This window comes from Delphinapterus leucas, chromosome 10, assembly GCF_059928025.1.
Source record: "Delphinapterus leucas isolate spDelLeu-1000000601 "Yukka" chromosome 10, BTC_Dleu_Yukka2, whole genome shotgun sequence".
Classification (NCBI taxonomy): domain Eukaryota; kingdom Metazoa; phylum Chordata; class Mammalia; order Artiodactyla; family Monodontidae; genus Delphinapterus; species Delphinapterus leucas.
Genome location: NC_143138.1, coordinates 103,147,388 through 103,165,175, shown reverse-complemented (window position 1 = coordinate 103,165,175; position 17,788 = coordinate 103,147,388). Strand labels below are relative to the sequence as shown.

The following is a 17,788-nucleotide window of genomic DNA, read 5'->3' as shown; positions in this document are numbered from 1 at the left end:
TAGAGTAAAAGCCAAACTCCTTTGGAACATACATAACAGGGCTTGCTGACCCCTCAGACCCGGTCCCTTTCTCTTGCCTCCTTCCTGTTCTCTGGGGCCAGAACTTTCCCAGCCCAGGACCTCTACCCGGATGTCACCCCCCACCCCCGAAGGGAAGTGTTGCCCTCCTCTGCCTCACTTTTCTCGGTCTATTCTATGTATTTCTTTTATAGTGAGTACTTAGCACAATGTAAAAGCGGCTTGTCTGCTTGCTCCCTGGGGGGAGGGGGTCTGTCTTGTTCCTCACAACAGCCCAGCGGCTGGAATCCTTTGGGGACAAGGGGATGAGGGCAGATGGGCCGGACCCGGCACCTTCTCTTCACCGTTATACCATCCCACCACCCACGCCCTGGCCCCGGGGTGCCTGGCTCCACTGACCTGCCGCAGCCTGCAAGTCTGGGGTCGGGGGCTTGAGGAGAGAGCACCGCGGAGACCTCCAGCATGTGCGCCCACTGTGCCTATGAGGGCGGCGACAGCCCCGTCCTCAGGGTGCCCGGCCTCTCTCCCCAGGCCTAAGCCCCCGAGACTTCACTCATAATACAAGGTAATTATACCAGCGTTGTCAAGAGGCGACAATGATTTATTGCTGCGCCTGGGCTCGGACAGCACGGCGTCTAGAGCCAAGAGAAGGCCACAGCCCGAATGGGCTTCCAGGTGGAGCTCGACCTGCCCATCTCCCTCTTCAGGGTCTAATCGGGCACCAGGCCAGGCCCACCCCACCACAGGGCTCTGAGAATTAGCTCCCTGCTCCTCAGGAATGCCCCCATTCTCTCCTGGAAGTAAGTAGCTCAGGATCTAGGGCCAGGACTTCCCCAACACACACTACCCCTCCTGGCTGGGTGGCCTTAGGCAAGTCGCTTTCCTACTCTGAGCCTCAGGTTGGCCCCCGGGGTTGTTACGAGAATTACTCATGAGCATGTATTTAAAAAGAGTTTTGTAGCCCAGCCTTTGAAAATTGGCAGCCCAAGTCTCAGGGGCTCATGCAACAACTAATTGTTAACGATATTCTGAAGTGGGAGATTTCACATAAAGAGACTCATTTCCAGCTTCTCTTGAAAAACTGGCTACCCTGGGCCCACATTCTGCACAGTGATGCCATGAGGGACTTGGTATCGCCTGCCCTGGTGGCCCCAGGGTCCCCATCCACCCAATTCAGGCCCCTGGGTCAGGGACATGTCCCTCGTAGAAATACTGGGTGCTGGGGCTGTGTTGCTTTTGGCCTTCCTTCTCTGCACACTTTGGGGGTAGTTCCAATATCTTTCTCCCTCCAGGTACTGTAAAGCACTTAGTAACTGGTCGGTTAATAAGTCCAATGAGCACTTTAAAACGGGGCGCTAAGCCACGCCGTTCGGGACCCTGGGTATGCAGTGTTGAAAACAATGGCTCTGGTGCCCATCCACGGATCGCCTCAGGGAGCAAGCCGACTTGGCGCCAATTAATACACTGTCACAAACTGTGACAGCAGCTGAGGTAACGGGGAAAGACCACAGATGTACAAATATTGAACCCAGGCTTTTTTGCAGAGGCCTACTCTGGGCCAGGTCCTCTGCTGAGAGGTCAGGGATGTGGACTGAGACCAGGTATGGCCACTCTGTGCAGGCAGCTCACAGGGTGGCGGAGAGGCAGGCACATCCAGAGATTCTGCTCATTCTAGTCTACGGGAATTGGAATCCCAGGTGCCTGCTTGAGGAAAGGCACTTAACCCAGTCTGGGAACATAATATATAAAGAGTGTCTGCAAATCAATAAGGAAAAAATACAATTAAAAAATGGGCAGGGACTTCCCTCGTGGTCCAGTGGTTAAGATTCCATGCTCCCAATGCAGGGGACCCAGGTTCAATCCCTGGTCACGGAACTAGATCCCTCATGCTGCAAATAAGAACCCTCCATAACTAAAGATCCTGCGCGCCACAACTAAGACCCAGCGCAGCCAACTAAATAATTTTTTTTAAATGGGCAAAGGTATGAACAGAAAATTCATAGAAAAGGAAATAGAAAGGTCTCTTAATGAAAACATGCTTAATCTCAGTCAGAGAAATGAAAATTTTAAATACGTTGACAGGGACTTCCCTGGTGGCCCAGTGGTTAAGAATCTGCCTACCAATGCAGGGCACATGGGTTCGAGCCCTGGTCCGGGAAGATCGCACATGCCGCAGAGCAACTGAGCCCGTGTGCCACAACTACTGAGCCTGCGGTCTAGAGCCCATGAGCCACAACTACTGAGCCCACGTGCTGCAACTACTGAAGCTCGCATGCCTAGAGCCCATGATCCGCAACAAGAGAAGCCACCGCAATGAGAAGCCCACGCACCGCAACGAAGAGTAGCCCCCGCTCCACGCAGCTAGAGAAAGCCCGCGCACAGCAACAAACACCCAACACAGCCAATAAATAAATAAATAAATAAATAAATTTATTTAAAAAAAAATACGTTGACAGATTTGGGATGAGAGAAATGTTCTAAAATTAGATTATGGTGATGGTTGTAACTCCATAAACTTACTAATAAAACTCATTGAAATGTATGCTTAAGTTAACTTTATGGTGTGTAGATTATACCACAATAAAGATGCTTAAAAATAAATTAATTAAAAACTACTTTGAGATAACATTTTATACCTATCAGTATTAGCAAGTATCAAAACTTCTGGTTACATATTATGTTCCTGAGGGGGTGGGGGAGACAAGCTGGCGGGTGTCAACTGATGCACTCAGGGTGGCGTGGGAAATGTGACACTATCAAATTTACAAACGCACTTACACTTTGAGCCAGGAATTCCATTTATAGGCCTTTATCTGATAGATAGGCTCTTACACTTGTGAAATTTGTAAGGAAATTCATTGCAGCCTTGTACATTATGGCACAATTGGAAACAAAAGATGCTCACGTGGAACAGACTCTTAAAAATATACAGCCCAACAGTGGAGTGTTATGCTCCTGAAGAGAGAGAGAAAGAAAGAAAGAAGGAAGAGAAAGACGGAAGAAAGAAAGAAAGGGAGGAAAGAAGGAAGGAAGGAGAAAGAAAGGAAGGAAGAAAGAAAGCAAGGACGGAAGGAAGGAAGGAAGAAAAAGTTAGGAAGAAAGAAAGAAACAGAGAGAAGGAGGGATGGAGGGAAGGAGAGAAGGGGAGAAAGGGAGAAAGAAAGAGAAAGAAAGAAAGAAAGAGAAGGCAAGAAAAGAAAAGAAAAAGAAAGAGAAAGGAAGAAACAGAGAAGGAGGGAATGAGAGAAGGGGAGAAAGGGAGAAGAAAAGGAAGGAAGGAAAGGAAGGAAGGAAGGAAGGGGGAAGGAAAGAAGGAAGGAAGGCAAGAAAAGAAAAGAAAAAGGCAGCTCTTTCTGTAATGGATATCAAATGATCCCAAGAGAGAATTAGTGGAACGGTGCAGAAGCCTAAGTTTGGTGTGATTAAAAATGGGGATAAGGAGAGAAGATACATACAGATTTGTGTACATATTTATAGAATTTCTCTGGATGGAAAACAGAAGAAACTGTTAACAATGGTTGCACCGACAAAAGGATCTCCGTTTGTGGGGCTGGGAATAGAGAGAGGAGAAAGACTGCTGTGTAAGCTCTGATCACTGTTGAAATTACACAGATGATACTTAGATGGAGATTGGATAGCGATAGATACACACACACATACATATATATATCCTATATAAAAAATAAAGATTAAAAAACAAAAAAAATGTTTGATTGAAAAATAAAGATGGAGAACCTGCTGTATAAAAAAATACATAAAATAAAATTCAAAAACAAAAAAATAAAGATGGAGAGGCACAGAAGTTTGCCAAGAAGGTAAGTGGAGGAGAAAATTCCATCACTGGCTGGAACACAGGGAAACAAGAATTCTCTGGCCCTCTTGGCTGGAATGTAAATTGGTACAAGTATTTTGCAGAGTACTTTGGTTGTTTCTAGTAAAGTTGAAGATATAAATGCACATGACCCAGCAGTTCCTCTTCTAGGCATTTGAGAAACCCTCCCACATGAGCAGAAGAGATGTGGACAAGGATATTCATGAGGCACTATTAGTTAAAAAAAAAAAATTTATAAAGAAACTCTGGATGCGAGCTAATAGATTAACCAAGAGTGGGACCTTCTTTGGATGGAACGCTGTGCAGTGGTGACGTTGTGTGAATGGATATGAAGCACAATGCTTCAGTCAGAGGAAGAACTGGCAGAATTTTAAACACAAAACAGAACTGTATATTCTTTATGGAAATGAAGCACATGAAGTAGAAGTATAGAGACACAAGTGGGATTAAATCTTCTGGAAGATTTCAAAATAAGATCTGGGAACTTCCCTGCTGGCACAGCGGTTAAGAATCCACCTGCCAATGCAGGGGACACAGGTTCGAGCCCTAGTCTGGGAAGATCCCACATCCCGCGGAGCGACTAAGCCTGTGTGCCACAACTACTGAAGCCTGCACACCTACAGCCCGTGCTCCGCAACAAGAGAAGCCACCACAACGAGAAGCCCTCACACCGCAACAAGGAGTAGTCCCCTGCTCACCGCAACTAGAGAAAGCCCATGCACAGCAACAAAGACCCAACGCAGCCAAAAATAAAATAAATAAATTTATTAAAAAAAAAAAAAGATCTGGAAGAGAGCAAGCCAGGCCATGTTCTCGGATGGGAAAACTTAATACCATAAAAATGTCAATTCTCCCAAATGTTCTGCACAAATTTAACATAATTCAAATTAGAATACCAACAGGGTGAATTTTTAAAAACTGGATAAAATGACCTCAAAGATTATGTGGCAGAATAAATGCCTAAGAATAACCACGGAAAATTGGAAAAAGAGTAACATGGGGTTTTTGCCTTACCGGAAATAAGAACATACTATAAAGCCACTATAATCAAATCAATGTGGCATTGGCAGAGGAACAGACAATGGAAAAGAACAGAGAATCCAAAAATAGATTCCAGTGTACATGAGAACATAATATACGACAAAGGTAGTATTTCAGTTCGGTGGGAAGAGGGTAGATTGTGAAATAAGTGGTGCTGGCACAAGTGAACCTCCATCTGGCAGAAAATGAAACTGGACCCCGCTTAGATATATCCAAACGAATTCCAGATGGATTAAAAATGTAAATGTAAAAAATAAATGACTAGCAATCTTGCAAAAAAATCTCAGAGGCGACACGTGAGACCTGGACAGAGGAAGTGCAAAGGCCAGAGGGTGGACGAGCTCAGACACTCCTGGAAAAGGCACTGTCCCACGTGGCTGTGCAGGGAGAGGCCCAGGTGTGCCCAGAGCTTCCCCAAAGCACGGTCACGTCCACTGCCATCTTCAGGGCTTTCTGCCACACCTCTTCACCTCCTGTGCTGTTCGGTGATCATTTTCTTTAAATCAATTCATGTCTTTATAAATTAAATTGTTACTAAAAGATAATTTTATATCACTGACAAAATGATGGGTTCAATGGGCTAGTTAATATAGCCCATTCTGAATCACATGGAAACAAATGTATTGACTATTAAGATGGAAAAACCGGACTGGAGTTACCTTGGTGGGTGCGTTACATTTGCATTTTGGAAGTCATTCTGCCACCTTGTGAGCCAAGGTCACGGGGACGTCCCCCCCCCCCCCCGACACACACACACCCGCCTTCAGTCTGTTATTCCAAAATCTGGCCGTTTCCCAGCGTCAATACAGCTACTGCCCTGGTCCAAGCTGCCAAAGTCTTACCTGGATTACTGCACTAGCTTCCTTTTTTTTTTTTTTTTTTTTTTGCGGTACGCGGGCATCTCACTGTTGTGGCCTCTCCCCTCGCAGAGCACAGGCTCCGGACACGCAGGCTCAGCGGCCATGGCTCACGGGCCCAGCCGCTCCGCGGCATGTGGGATCTTCCTGGACCGGGGCACGAATCCGCGTCCCCTGCGTTAGCAGGCGGACTCTCAACCACTGCGCCACCAGGGAAGCCCTGCACTAGCTTTCTTGATGGAAGCCTACAAATTCCCTACTGTCCACTCAGACCACCGCAGCAGAGGGACCCTGTGAAAATGTGAGCCTGGTCTTCCTGGCTCCGAGGAGCCCACACCACCTGGACCCTCGTTACCCCTTGGATCTCATCCTGTTGGCTTGCTCACATCTAGCCCATCTGGCTTCTTGGCTGCTTCTCAAACACACCTGGCACACATCCACCCCAGGACATTTGCACCTGCTGTTGCTTTTGCCCAGATGTCCACGTGGCTTCTTCACATACTCTCTGAGAGACTCCCTAGACCACTTCCTGGTGGGGGCCAAGCCAGCTGTGGGTGACAGCCAGGGTGCAGATGGATCCTTACAGGCTTTCCAGAGAGAGACAGACAGAGACTGCAAGACAGAGAGACAGGGAGAGCGAGAAATAGCCATGGAAACAGGGCTGGTTTCTGCCTCCACTGCCCTCTGTCCACTCTCACTATGGGCACAGCGGCCTGCAGTACCACATAACAAGGCAAGGCTGGGGGAGAACACGGCTGCTACTTCTTAGTAATCGGGCCTTCCAAACCCTGGCAAGGGGAGGGGAGGTGACCACGCAGTGCACACGACCCACAGCACATCTCAAGGCTTGCTAGCAAGAACCCTGGGAAACGTGAGACAGAATCACCGTATTCTTTACACCAGCAGTCCCCAACCTTTTTGGCACCAGGGACTAGTTTCACGGAAGACAATTTTTCCACGGACCGGGCCGGGGGTGGGGGCTCGTTCAGGTGGTAATGGGAGCAATGAGGAGCAGCAGATGAAGCTCTGCTCACTTGCCCACCACTCACCTCCTGCTGTGCGGCCCGGGTCCTAACAGGCCGCGGACCAGTATCGGTTCATGGCCGGGGGTTGGGGACCCCTGCTTTACGCCATTGGAGCAACGCAACTCCTAAGTATGCACCCAAGACGCAGGAAAACATGTCCACACACAAACGTGTGCACTCATGTTCATGATGGCCCCAAAGTGGAGACGACCCAAATGCCAACCCATCAGCTGAGGAATGGATCAACAAACTGTGGTCTGGAGATACAATGGAATATTACTTGGCCATAAAAAGGAATGAAGGCCTGATACATGCTAAAACATGGAAGAGCAGATTAGCGGTAAGTGGCTTTTAGTCTGTTCAGAGTTGTGCAACCGTTACCACAATCTAAGTTTAGAAGATTTGCATCACCCCAGAAATGCTGTATCCAGCGGCACTCTCCTTTCTCTGTCCTCCCAGCCCCTGGCAACAACTAATCTGCCTTCTGTCTCTGCTATGGACGTTTCACGTACGTGGAACCACACACTCTGTCTTCTATGACTGGTTTCTTTCACTTGGCATGATGTCGTCAAGGTCCATCCAAGTGGTGGCGTGTTTGAAACTTCTCCGTGAGTTTCTTGGGCGGCCAATTCAATTGCCCCGGTTCTGCTCCCTGGGAGGCTGCTCCCTGCCCGCCCTGCCATGGCCATGTCTGCGGTGGGCATTGGAGCTCTTCGTCTCTTTAGTAAGTAACCAGCTCCTGACGGTGCCGATTCCAGACATTAAAGATTGTTTAGGCTTAGAGATAACGTCACGTAGTCTTGTTTTGTTTGTTTGTTTTTGTGAGTTTGTTTTTACCAGGCTCGGAGTTTTTTCTGGCAGTGCAACCCCATCAAATATTTATTTGGTTTTCCCCTCTCTTTATTTCTTTATAAAAACATATTGTGAAATACTTCAGGTACACAGAAGTACCTGAATAATATAAAAAATACCTGTGTAATCAACACCTAGCTGAAATGTTAAAACACCACCAATACAGTTGAAACACAAGAATTCACTACATACTTGAAGAAAAGGAACTTTTTTTTGTAACTTTGAGGTAGCGAGGGTTTTTCTAAGCATCATGCAGAAAGTAGAAAATATAAAGGATTGATTCATTGGACTACAAAAGAAGTTTCAACTTCTGTATAGTTAAAGGTGCTATAAACAAACTTAAAAGAAAAACAATAGACTGGGAGAGAGTATTTGCAATGCATATAAGGAAGTAACAGTCAATATCTGTAATATGCAAAGTGTTCTTAAAAATCAATAAGAAAAAGGCAAATAACTCAATAGAAAAACACGCCATTCACTCAAGAAGAAATATCATTGTCAATAAACATATGAAAAGAAAGCATGCCCTCATTTGCAATCAAATAAATGAAAATTAAAAACAACAACAAGATACCATTGTTCATTTAACAGACTGGCCACTCACACAAAAAATTACACAAGCAACAAGAGGGATAACATCCATTGACTGCGAGCCCATGGGAAGGTAAGCACCCTCCTCCACTATTGGTGGGATATAAATTGATACAGCCTTTCTGCAAGAACAATTAGCTGGAAGCCATCTAAATGTAAAGTGTACATACCTACAACCACACACTTAGTAACAGATCATGCAGAAATACTAGCGCGTGAGAAAATAAATGTACCAACATCATTTGTAAAGCAAAAATACTGCAAACAGCTTAATACCCATAAATATGAACTGGTTAAGTAGATTTTGATACAGCCATTACTCGGCTTGTTATGTAGCTTTTTAAATGGATGAGTTACCTATGCATGTGCTGATGGGGAACACTGTCCACAATTTATTTCAAGTGGGGGAAAACCAAGTTATAGAATAATACATATATTATAATCCCATTAGTATTTTTAAAAACCCTATATGATAATCGTGTATGCATTCCTTAAGGTTCTCTGTGAGCAGCGTTGTTTGAATTGTAATAACAAATGTATTTCTTTTGTAATCCAAAAACAAGAAAGAACTTTTAAAAACCTAATAAAGAATGTGTACTAAGTATCTGACTTAAAAATAACAAAGACGAAACAAAGCCACTTCAAAGGGCTCCGCCTGCCTTTTTGTGTTATTGTTTAGATGAAGATATTTCCATTTATTAAAGCACACTATTTAAACAAAAAATAATAATAATAATAAAGACGAGGTCTATTTCATTATTTTTCTTTCATAGATTGTGCCTTTTGTGTTCTATTTAAGAAATCTTTGCCTAACTCAGTGTCACAAAGGTTTTTTTAAATGTTTTTTCCTAGACTTTTTTTTTCTTTTAATTAATTAATTTATTTATTTATGGCTGTGTTGGGTCTTTGTTGCTGCGCACGGGCTTTCTGCATTTGTGGCGAGCGGGGGCTACTCTTCCTTGCAGTGTGCTGGCTTCTCATTGCAGTGGCTTCTCTTGTTGCGGATCATGGGCTCTAGGCGCGCGGGCTCAGTAGTTGTGGCTCACGGGCTCAGTAGTTGTGGCACACGAGCTCAGTTGCTCCGTGGCATGTGGGATCTTCCCGGACCAGGGCTCGAACCCGTGTTCCCTGCATTGGCAGGCACATTCTTAACCACTGCGCCACCAGGGAAGTCCCTCCTAGACTTTTATAAGTTTTAGCTCTCAGGTTTAGATCTCTGATCCCTTTTGGATTGTTTTTGAGTATGGTGCAAGGGTTGGCACTCATTTTTTTCCATAAAGATATTTAATTGTTCAACCACCATATGTTTAAAAAGCAGTATTTTCCCCCATTGAATTACTTTGGTACGCTTGTAAAAAAAAAAAAAAAAGCCTCTCAACCGGGGGGGATAAATTGGGAGATTGGGATTGACATATATATACTACTATATATAAAAGATAACTAATAAGGACCTACTGTATAGCACAGGGAACTCTACTCAGTACTCTGTAATGGCCTATATGGGAAAAGAATCTAAAAAAGAGTGGATATATGTATATGTATAACTGGTTCACTTTGCTGTACACCTGAAACTAACACAACATTGTAAATCAACTATACTCTAATAAAAAAATTTTTTTAAATCAATTGACCATATAAGTGTGGGTCTATTTTGGGACTCTTCTTTTTCATCGATCTATAGGTTTATCCTTACACCAATATCACACTGTCTTCATTGCTATAGCTTTATAGAAAGTCTCGAAATCAGACTGTGTAAATCTTTTGACTCCACCCTTTCTTTTTTTCAAGATTATTTTGGTTCTTCTAGGTCCTTTGCTTTTCCATATAAATTTTAAAATTCGGTTGTCAATTTCTCTCTTAATAAAGCCTATAAAATTTTTTTTTTTTTTTTTTTTTTTTTTTTTTTTTTTTTGCGGTACGCGGGCCTCTCACTCTTGTGGCCTCTCCCGTTGCGGAGCACAGGCTCTGGACGCGCAGGCTCGGGACGCGCAGGCTCAGTGGCCATGGCTCACGGGCCCAGCCGCTCCACAGCACGTGGGATCTTCCCGGACCGCGGCACGAACCCGTGTCCCCTGCATCGGCAGGTGGACTCCCAACCACTGCGCCACCAGGGAAGCCCCAAGCCTATAAGATTTTGATTTGGATCGTATTGAATATATAGATCAATTTAAGGATAATTGACACCTTAACACTATTGGGTCTTCTGATTTACGAATATGGTATGTATCTCCACTTAGTTAGATCACCTCTAATTTCCATTTATAAGGTTTTGTAGTTTTATTTTAGATTTTTTAAAATCGAGGTAACATTGCTTTATAAAGGTTTTGAAGTTTTGAGTGGACAGGGCTTACACATATTTTGTTAAACTTATCCCTACGTATTTTGTCTTTGATGATGCTGTAAACTGAGTTAATTTTAAAATTCTATTTTTAATTGTTCATTGCTAGTATATAGAAATACAGTGCATTTTTGTATATTGATTTTTATTCTGAAAACTTGCTATATTCACTTTTTAGTTCTAGCAGCTTTTAAAAAAAAATTCCTTAGGGTTTTCTGGGTATACAATCATGTTGCCTGCAAACAGAGACAGTTTTCATTTCTATCTTTGTGCCATTTGTCTCTTTTTCTTGCCTCATTACACTGGCTAGGATCTTCAGTGTAAATGTTGACCAGAAGTTGTGAGAGCAGACATCTGTGCCTTGTTCCTAATCTTAGCATTGAATCTTTCACCACTGAGTATATTAGCCATAGGTTCTTCACAGACATACTTCATCACACTGAGGCGGTTCTCTTCCATTCTTAGTTTGCTAAGAATTTTAGTTGTGAACTTGTGTTAAATTTTGTCAAATGCTTTATTTGACAAATGATTATATGGTTTTCCCTTCCTATTCTACTAACGTGGAGGATTACATTAATTGATTTTGGACTTGAAATCAACTTTGCATTCCTGGGATAAGCTCCTTGCGGTAATGATGTATTATCCTTTTTGTACATTGCTATATTCGATTTGTTAAAATTCTGTTAAAGACTTTTGCATCTATGCTCATAAGGGATTTCGGTCCATAGTCCTCTTTCCTTATGATGTTTCTGTCTGTTTTATGGCATCTTATGAGAAATGTTTCTTCCACTTCTATTTTCTGAAACAGTTTGTGTAGCATTTATATTATATTTTTAAAATGTTTTCTTTGTGGGAAGGTTTTTTTGGTTTTTTTTTTTTTTTGCGGTACGCGGGCCTCTCACTGCTCTGGCCTCTCCCGCTGTGGAGCAGAGGCTCCAGACGCGCAGGCTCAGCGGCCATGGCTCACGGGTCCAGCTCCGCGGCATGTGGGATCCTCCCAGACCAGGGCACAAACCCGTGTCCCCTGCATCGGCAGGCGGACTCTCAACCACTGCGCCACCAGGGAAGCCCATGTGGGAAGGTTTTTAATGACAAATTTAATTTCTTTCATTTATATAGATTTATTCTAAATTTCTATTTCTTCTTGGATCAATTTTGGTAATTTGTGTCTTTCAAGGAAATTGTCCGCTTTATCAAGGCTGTCAAATTTATTGGCACAAACTTGTTCATAATATTTCCTTATAATCCTTAAAATATCTGTAAGATCTGTAGTGGTGTCTCCTCTTTCATCCTTTTTTCTTTTTCTTTCCTTTTTTTTTTTTTTAAAGTTTTTGGCCGCACCATGTGACATGCGGGATTTTAGTTCCCCGACCAGGGATCAAACCCATGCCCCTTGCATTGGAAGGACAACCGGACTGCCAGGGAAGTCCCTCTTTCATTCTTGGTACTGGTAATTTGTATCGCTTCTCTTTTTTCCTGATCAAGTTCATCGTAGGCCTATCAATTTTACTGATCATTTCAAAGAACCAGCTTTTGCTTTCACTGATTTTATCTATTGTTTCTTTAATTTCCCACTTCATTGATTTCTTCTCTTTTTTATTTCCTTTTATCAACATTTTGGGTTTAATTTGTTTTTCTTTCTCTAATCTCTTAAAGTTGGAGCCTAGATCAAGCCCCAGACTGAGAAAAATGTATATGTCTGGTAAGGGTTTGTAACCAAAATTTATTCTTTAGGACAACTCCTACAACTCAATAATAAGACAACCTACCTGATTTTTTAAAGTGAACAATTTGAACGGCCACTTCATAACATGTTGGCCAATAAGAATATGACAAGATGCTCAATATCACTTGTCATCAAGGAAATGCAAATTAAAGGCAGTATATACCCACTAAAATGACTAAAGTTAAGAAGACTGACAATACCAAATGTGGAAGATGATACAGAGCAACTAGAATTCTCATACCTTGCTGATGGGGACGCAAAATGGTATGTCACTTTGGGAAACAGAGATGGCTAAAACCAAGTCAGTCAGGCCAAGCAACATGAATCCCAGGACTTCTGTTTAAGCATCTGGAAATAAGATTCACTTTCCCACTGAACTTTTCAACTTGGAGGTGTTCGTCCAGAACCGCTGCCGCTAACTTGCCACCTGAGACAAAAGCCTGCCTGAGGGCTTCCCTGGTGGCGCAGTGGTTGAGGGTCCGCCTGCCGATGCAGGGGACACGGGTTCGTGCCCCGGTCCGGGAAGATCCCACATGCCGCGGAGCGGCTGGGCCCGTGAGCCATGGCCGCTGAGCCTGCGCGTCTGGAGCCTGTGCTCCGCAACGGGAGAGGCCACAACAATGAGAGGCCCGCGTACCGCAAAAAAAAAAAAAAAAAAAAAAAAAAAAAAAAAAAAGCCTGCCTGAGAGCAGAGTCTCAGAGAGAAAACCAACAGGGTTTTGATGACATAATTTAAGCCCCTGCATCAAGCCATACCTAAAGTCCATGCTTAGATTTTTCCGTTTCTTGGAGCAGTATCTCCTCCTCCTCCTTCTTTTTTCTTAGGAAGGTTTGGGATCCCCAACTGCTCTGATGAATCACAGAAGGGCACTTGGTAAGTGGGTCAGCCCCGTACACGTGTATGAAGTCATTCCTGCTGGATGGGGCTGCAGATGACGAGTCCTGGATTTGCTCTGCCTGGAGCCGGTGCAGTCAGCGGTAACCTCTGCTGTGGGAATTAAAAGGCAATCAGGGGACTTCCCTAGGTTGGGTCCCCAAGAGGTTTGTTGGGGAGCCCTGAGAATCAGCATCTCATGAGGGCAGCAGGGAAGCAGAGCGAAGCTGGGCTGCCATGCAGTCACCACAAAGGCTCAGCCAACTTGCCGGGGGGAGCTGGAGCCGGGGTGGTCCTCAGGGCTGTCCAAGTGGAAGTGGGGGGGCTGGGCCTTTAGACCCCTGCACTAGCCAGCCATCGGATGCAGGCTGCCCCCAAGAAGGGGTCTGGCCTTGGGAGAGACGGCTCTCTTTAGCTGCAAGTGACGGTCTCAGCTGGGAGCCATCGGCAGCCAGCAGTGTCCAGTGTGCTTCCTGACTCTGCCGAGAACCTTTTCAGGAAGAGGGAGTGTACATGTCCTCGCTCCGCACTCGGCTCCGTTTTCCCAGAGATTGCAGGCTTTTGCTTTGGGAGCATCACGAATCCGTCAGGATCACCTGCCAACCCCTGGAGCATCGGTGCACCTAGAGCGGTGGGCAGAGGCCAGCCTCAAGGCCCTGGTCCTCCCTCGCAGCTGTCCTTGGCCAGCGGCGCACAGCCTGGTGGACTTCCTGTCTCTTGCTCCGTCAGCCGGTGGACGCCCCTCTCCCCGCTCTTAGAACGACCCTTCCTCAGAATTCGCTCTGCCGTGCTGCACCTTGTGCACCGTGGGGCCTCTCCCAGCAACGCCCGCAGAATGCTGCCCTCGGGGTGATGTGCGCAGGTCTCCCTCCAGTGTGACTTTGGGGCCTATCTTCCCTTGAACACCAAGAAGAGCTCTTGGCAGGTGCCAGTGTCTCCTCAGAAGTCCATACCTGCTGGGGCTGCTCCGTGGACTTGACAGCTCCCCGTTCTGGCCAGAGGACAGTGGGGTCCTGGGAGCGCCCCTGAGGACGGAGAGGAGCAGGTCCTGCGGCTGACAGGTCCCGGGCAGCGCTGTCAGTGTGCTTCACTCTCAGACTTCCTCCGGCCTCTGCGGGAGGCCTGGCAGTGCCAGTCGACACGTGTGGCACAGCGGGCTGGGTTGCAAAATATATCCGGCATGGCAGTTGGTGAAAGAGTTATGCAATCGCCACCAACTTACGGAAACCACCACGAGGCGCTCCTGGGAGGAGAGGAGCCTGGCCGTGCCACGCCAGCCTCAGGCTCGGGGTCCGCGCTGGCCGTCCAGAGGGGCCCAGACTGGGGGGGTATCAGGAACTGTGATGGATCTTCCCTGAAGTCGCCCTGGGTACACGTGACCACAGGACCCCATGACGCTGGCATCTCCTCCCCTGAGGGACCCCGGGGCTCCTCTCTCCTTCACACTCTACAAGCTCCCGAAGACTGACCCCTCAGACCCCCAGACACCGAGACAGGAGGTCCCACCTTAGAGAGGGACGGGGCCAACCTGGGCAGGGGGGCTGGAGGGGACAGATGGAATGCGGAGGAGGCTGGGGACGCCTCCTGTAAGGATCAGAAGTGGCTCGGCCTGGAGAAGGTCCAGGCACCAACCCTCTAAGTCTCTTCAGGGCTGTCCCAAGGTGGCGGAAGCCTGTGGCATTCGGGGGACAGGTGGGGAAGTCCCAGGGAGACAGATCGCAGCCCTACGTCAATGAATGTCCTGTTCAGAGCTCTCACGGGTGGGATGGGGTGACCAAGGGAAGTGTCCACCACACACGTCTCCCTGCTGGGCGTCACAGAGGTCATCCTAGCCGTGTGTGCTGGGGCCACTCACCCGCACAGGCCATCCCTGAGAAGCCAGGTGAGCAGTAGACCCCGCCAGCTTCCCTGAGCTTCCACATCCCGTCCACCACCGGGGAGTGAACCCAGGATGGGCTTTGAAATCAAGCGCACCTGGACCAGCTCTGCTACTTCCCCTCTGTGTGACCCCGGGAAGCCATTTACCTTCTCTGAGCCTAAGGCCTCTCCTCTAAGGATTACATGAGCTGAAGAACATGGGACCCCAGGCACACAGTTAGTTCTCAAGAAAAGGAAAGTTGGTTTAATTTTTTATTTATTTCAATCTCACCAGCCGACCACATTAAATCCTTAGACTGAAACCTCACACTTCAGGCTCACCACCTCCAAAAGTGGCTTAAATTGACACCAGGTGGGAAAGCATCCTTGGAGACCTTCAGGTGCCTTTTCCTTCTTCTTCGGGAAGGCTAGCTATGACTGAAGCTCTGTAAGTTAAGAGCTCTATGAGTTTGTGCGAAACTTCAATGTATGCACTCCCCCCAAAGAGGGGATTGTTAAGTAGCTGTTTATTATACTTTGCATATTATTCTGCTCCTTGCTTTTTTCACTCAAAAACTTTCGAAAGCAAAAAGTGTGAGTCCTCCTACTATGTCTTCTTCAGGATTGTTTCGGCTACTCTTCGGTCCCTTGCAGTTCCATGTGAAATCTAGAATCAGTTTTTCGATTTTTACAAAGAAGCCATCTGCGATCCTGATGAGGACTGCGTTGAATCTGTAGATCACTTTAGACGGTATTGTCACCTAAACAATATTAAGTTTTCCGATCCATGAATATGAAATGTCTTTCCATTTATCGAGACTTTATTTAGTTTCTTTCGACAATGTTTTGTAGTTTTCAGACTCTACATTTTGCACTTGTTTTGTTCAATTTATTGCTGAGTCTTTTATTCTTTTTGGTGCTATTGTTGACTGAATTGTTTTCTCAGTTTCATCTTCAGATTGTTCTTTCCAAGTGTAGAGCAATACAATTGATTTTTGTATATTAACCTTGTATCCTGCAACCTTGCTGAATTTGTTTAGCAGCTCTAATAGTCTTTGAGTGGTTTCCTAAGGATTTTCTATATACAATATCATTTCATCTGTGCATAGAAATAATGTTACTTCTTCCTTTCCAATACGGATGCAATTTTATTTCATTCAATTGTCTAATCGCCCTGGATAGAACCTCTGGAACAATGCTGAACAGAAGCGGCAGGAGTGAACGTTCTTTTCTTGTTCCTGTAGTTAAAGGGAAAGTTTCCAGGGTTTCACCATTAACTATAAGGTCAGTGATGTGTTTTTTTTGGTAGATGCCCTTTATCGGCTTGAGGAAGTTCCCTTCTGTTCCAAGTTTTTTTGTGCTTTTATCTCGAAAGCGTGTTGCATTTTATCAAATGCTTTCTGCATCTATTGAGATGATCATGTGTATTTTGTCCTTCATTCCATTGATCGATTTTCAGATGTTAAACCAAATTTGCACTCTTGGGATGAATCCCGCTTGGTCATGGTGTATAATTCTTTTATATATGTTGCTGGATTCGGTTTGCTAGCATTTTTTTTTTTAGGACTTTTGCATCCATATTCGCAAGAGATATAGGTCTGTAGTTTTCTTTTCATGTGATGTCTCTGTCTGCTTTGGGGTTCAGGGTGAAGATGGCCTCATAGAATGAGTTGGGAAGTGCTCCCTTCTCTTCTATTTTTTGGAAGCACTTGTGAGGAATAGGTATTAATTATTCTTTAAATGTTTGGTGGAATTCACCAATGAAGCCATCTGGCCTTGGGCTGTCTTTCTTTGTGGGCAGTTTTTTAAAAATTATTATTATTATAATTTAATCTCTTCACTTACTATATAGGCCTATTCAAATTGTGTATTCATTCTTGAGTCAGTTATGGTATTCTGTGTTTTTCTAGGAATTTGTTCATGTCATCTGAGTTATCTAATTTATTAGCATGCAATTGCTTATGGGATGCCTTTATAATCCTTTTTATTTCTGTAAGGTCAGTAGTAATGTCTCTTTCATTTCTGATTCTAGTCATTTGAATTTCCTGTCATTTTGTCTTGGTCAATCGAGCTGAAAGTCTACTAATTTTCTTGATATTTTTCAAAGCACCAGCTTTTGATTGTCTCTGTTGTTTTTCTAATTATATATTTTCTGTGTGTATCCTGTCCTTTAGTTCCTCTATTCCTTCTTTACTGCTTTCGTCTGCATTAAGTGAAGGTGGCATTTAAATTTCTTTAATGATACTTTCCCTGTATCTTTTTGAGGTATTTCCAACAGCTTCAGATGTACACTAACTTAATTCCAGTGAGATATAGGAACATTAGTCCTACATCATACTCCCTTTTCCTCCTTGACCCAACACCATGTTACTACAGTTATTACTTTATATAATTTCATATCTGCCTCCCCCGCCACCGTCTATCTCCCTCCATGGAGGCCCAGGTCCTTCCACAGAGGGACACAGGCTCAGGTGTGGGGCTGATATGGACCATCACCAAACTTGGATTACGCACCTGTCAGTAAAAGCAGCTCAACACCCATATATTTATTCACGCCTTATATACTTGGCAACACTACCTGCATTTCCTGTGTCAATAAGGCTTCATAATTCCTCTTTTTAGACGAAGGCTTAAATAGAAATTCTCTGATTCTCTTCCCTTGTCTTTTACGTCTGCTTTGGAGACCTCGGGCGAGGGTATGGGTGCGATGGGATGCAGGTGGGGTTGGGGCCACGGCCTGGACTCTCCTTGCTGCTGCCCGCAAGTTGCTTTCCAAT

At 45.1% G+C, this 17,788-nt stretch overlaps 1 pseudogene; it reads left to right on the top strand.

The window, feature by feature from the left end:
• Nucleotides 1–480: 480 nt before the first annotated feature.
• On the top strand, nucleotides 481–14,622 carry LOC149748326 (uncharacterized; annotated as a pseudogene).
• Nucleotides 14,623–17,788: the final 3,166 nt, after the last annotated feature.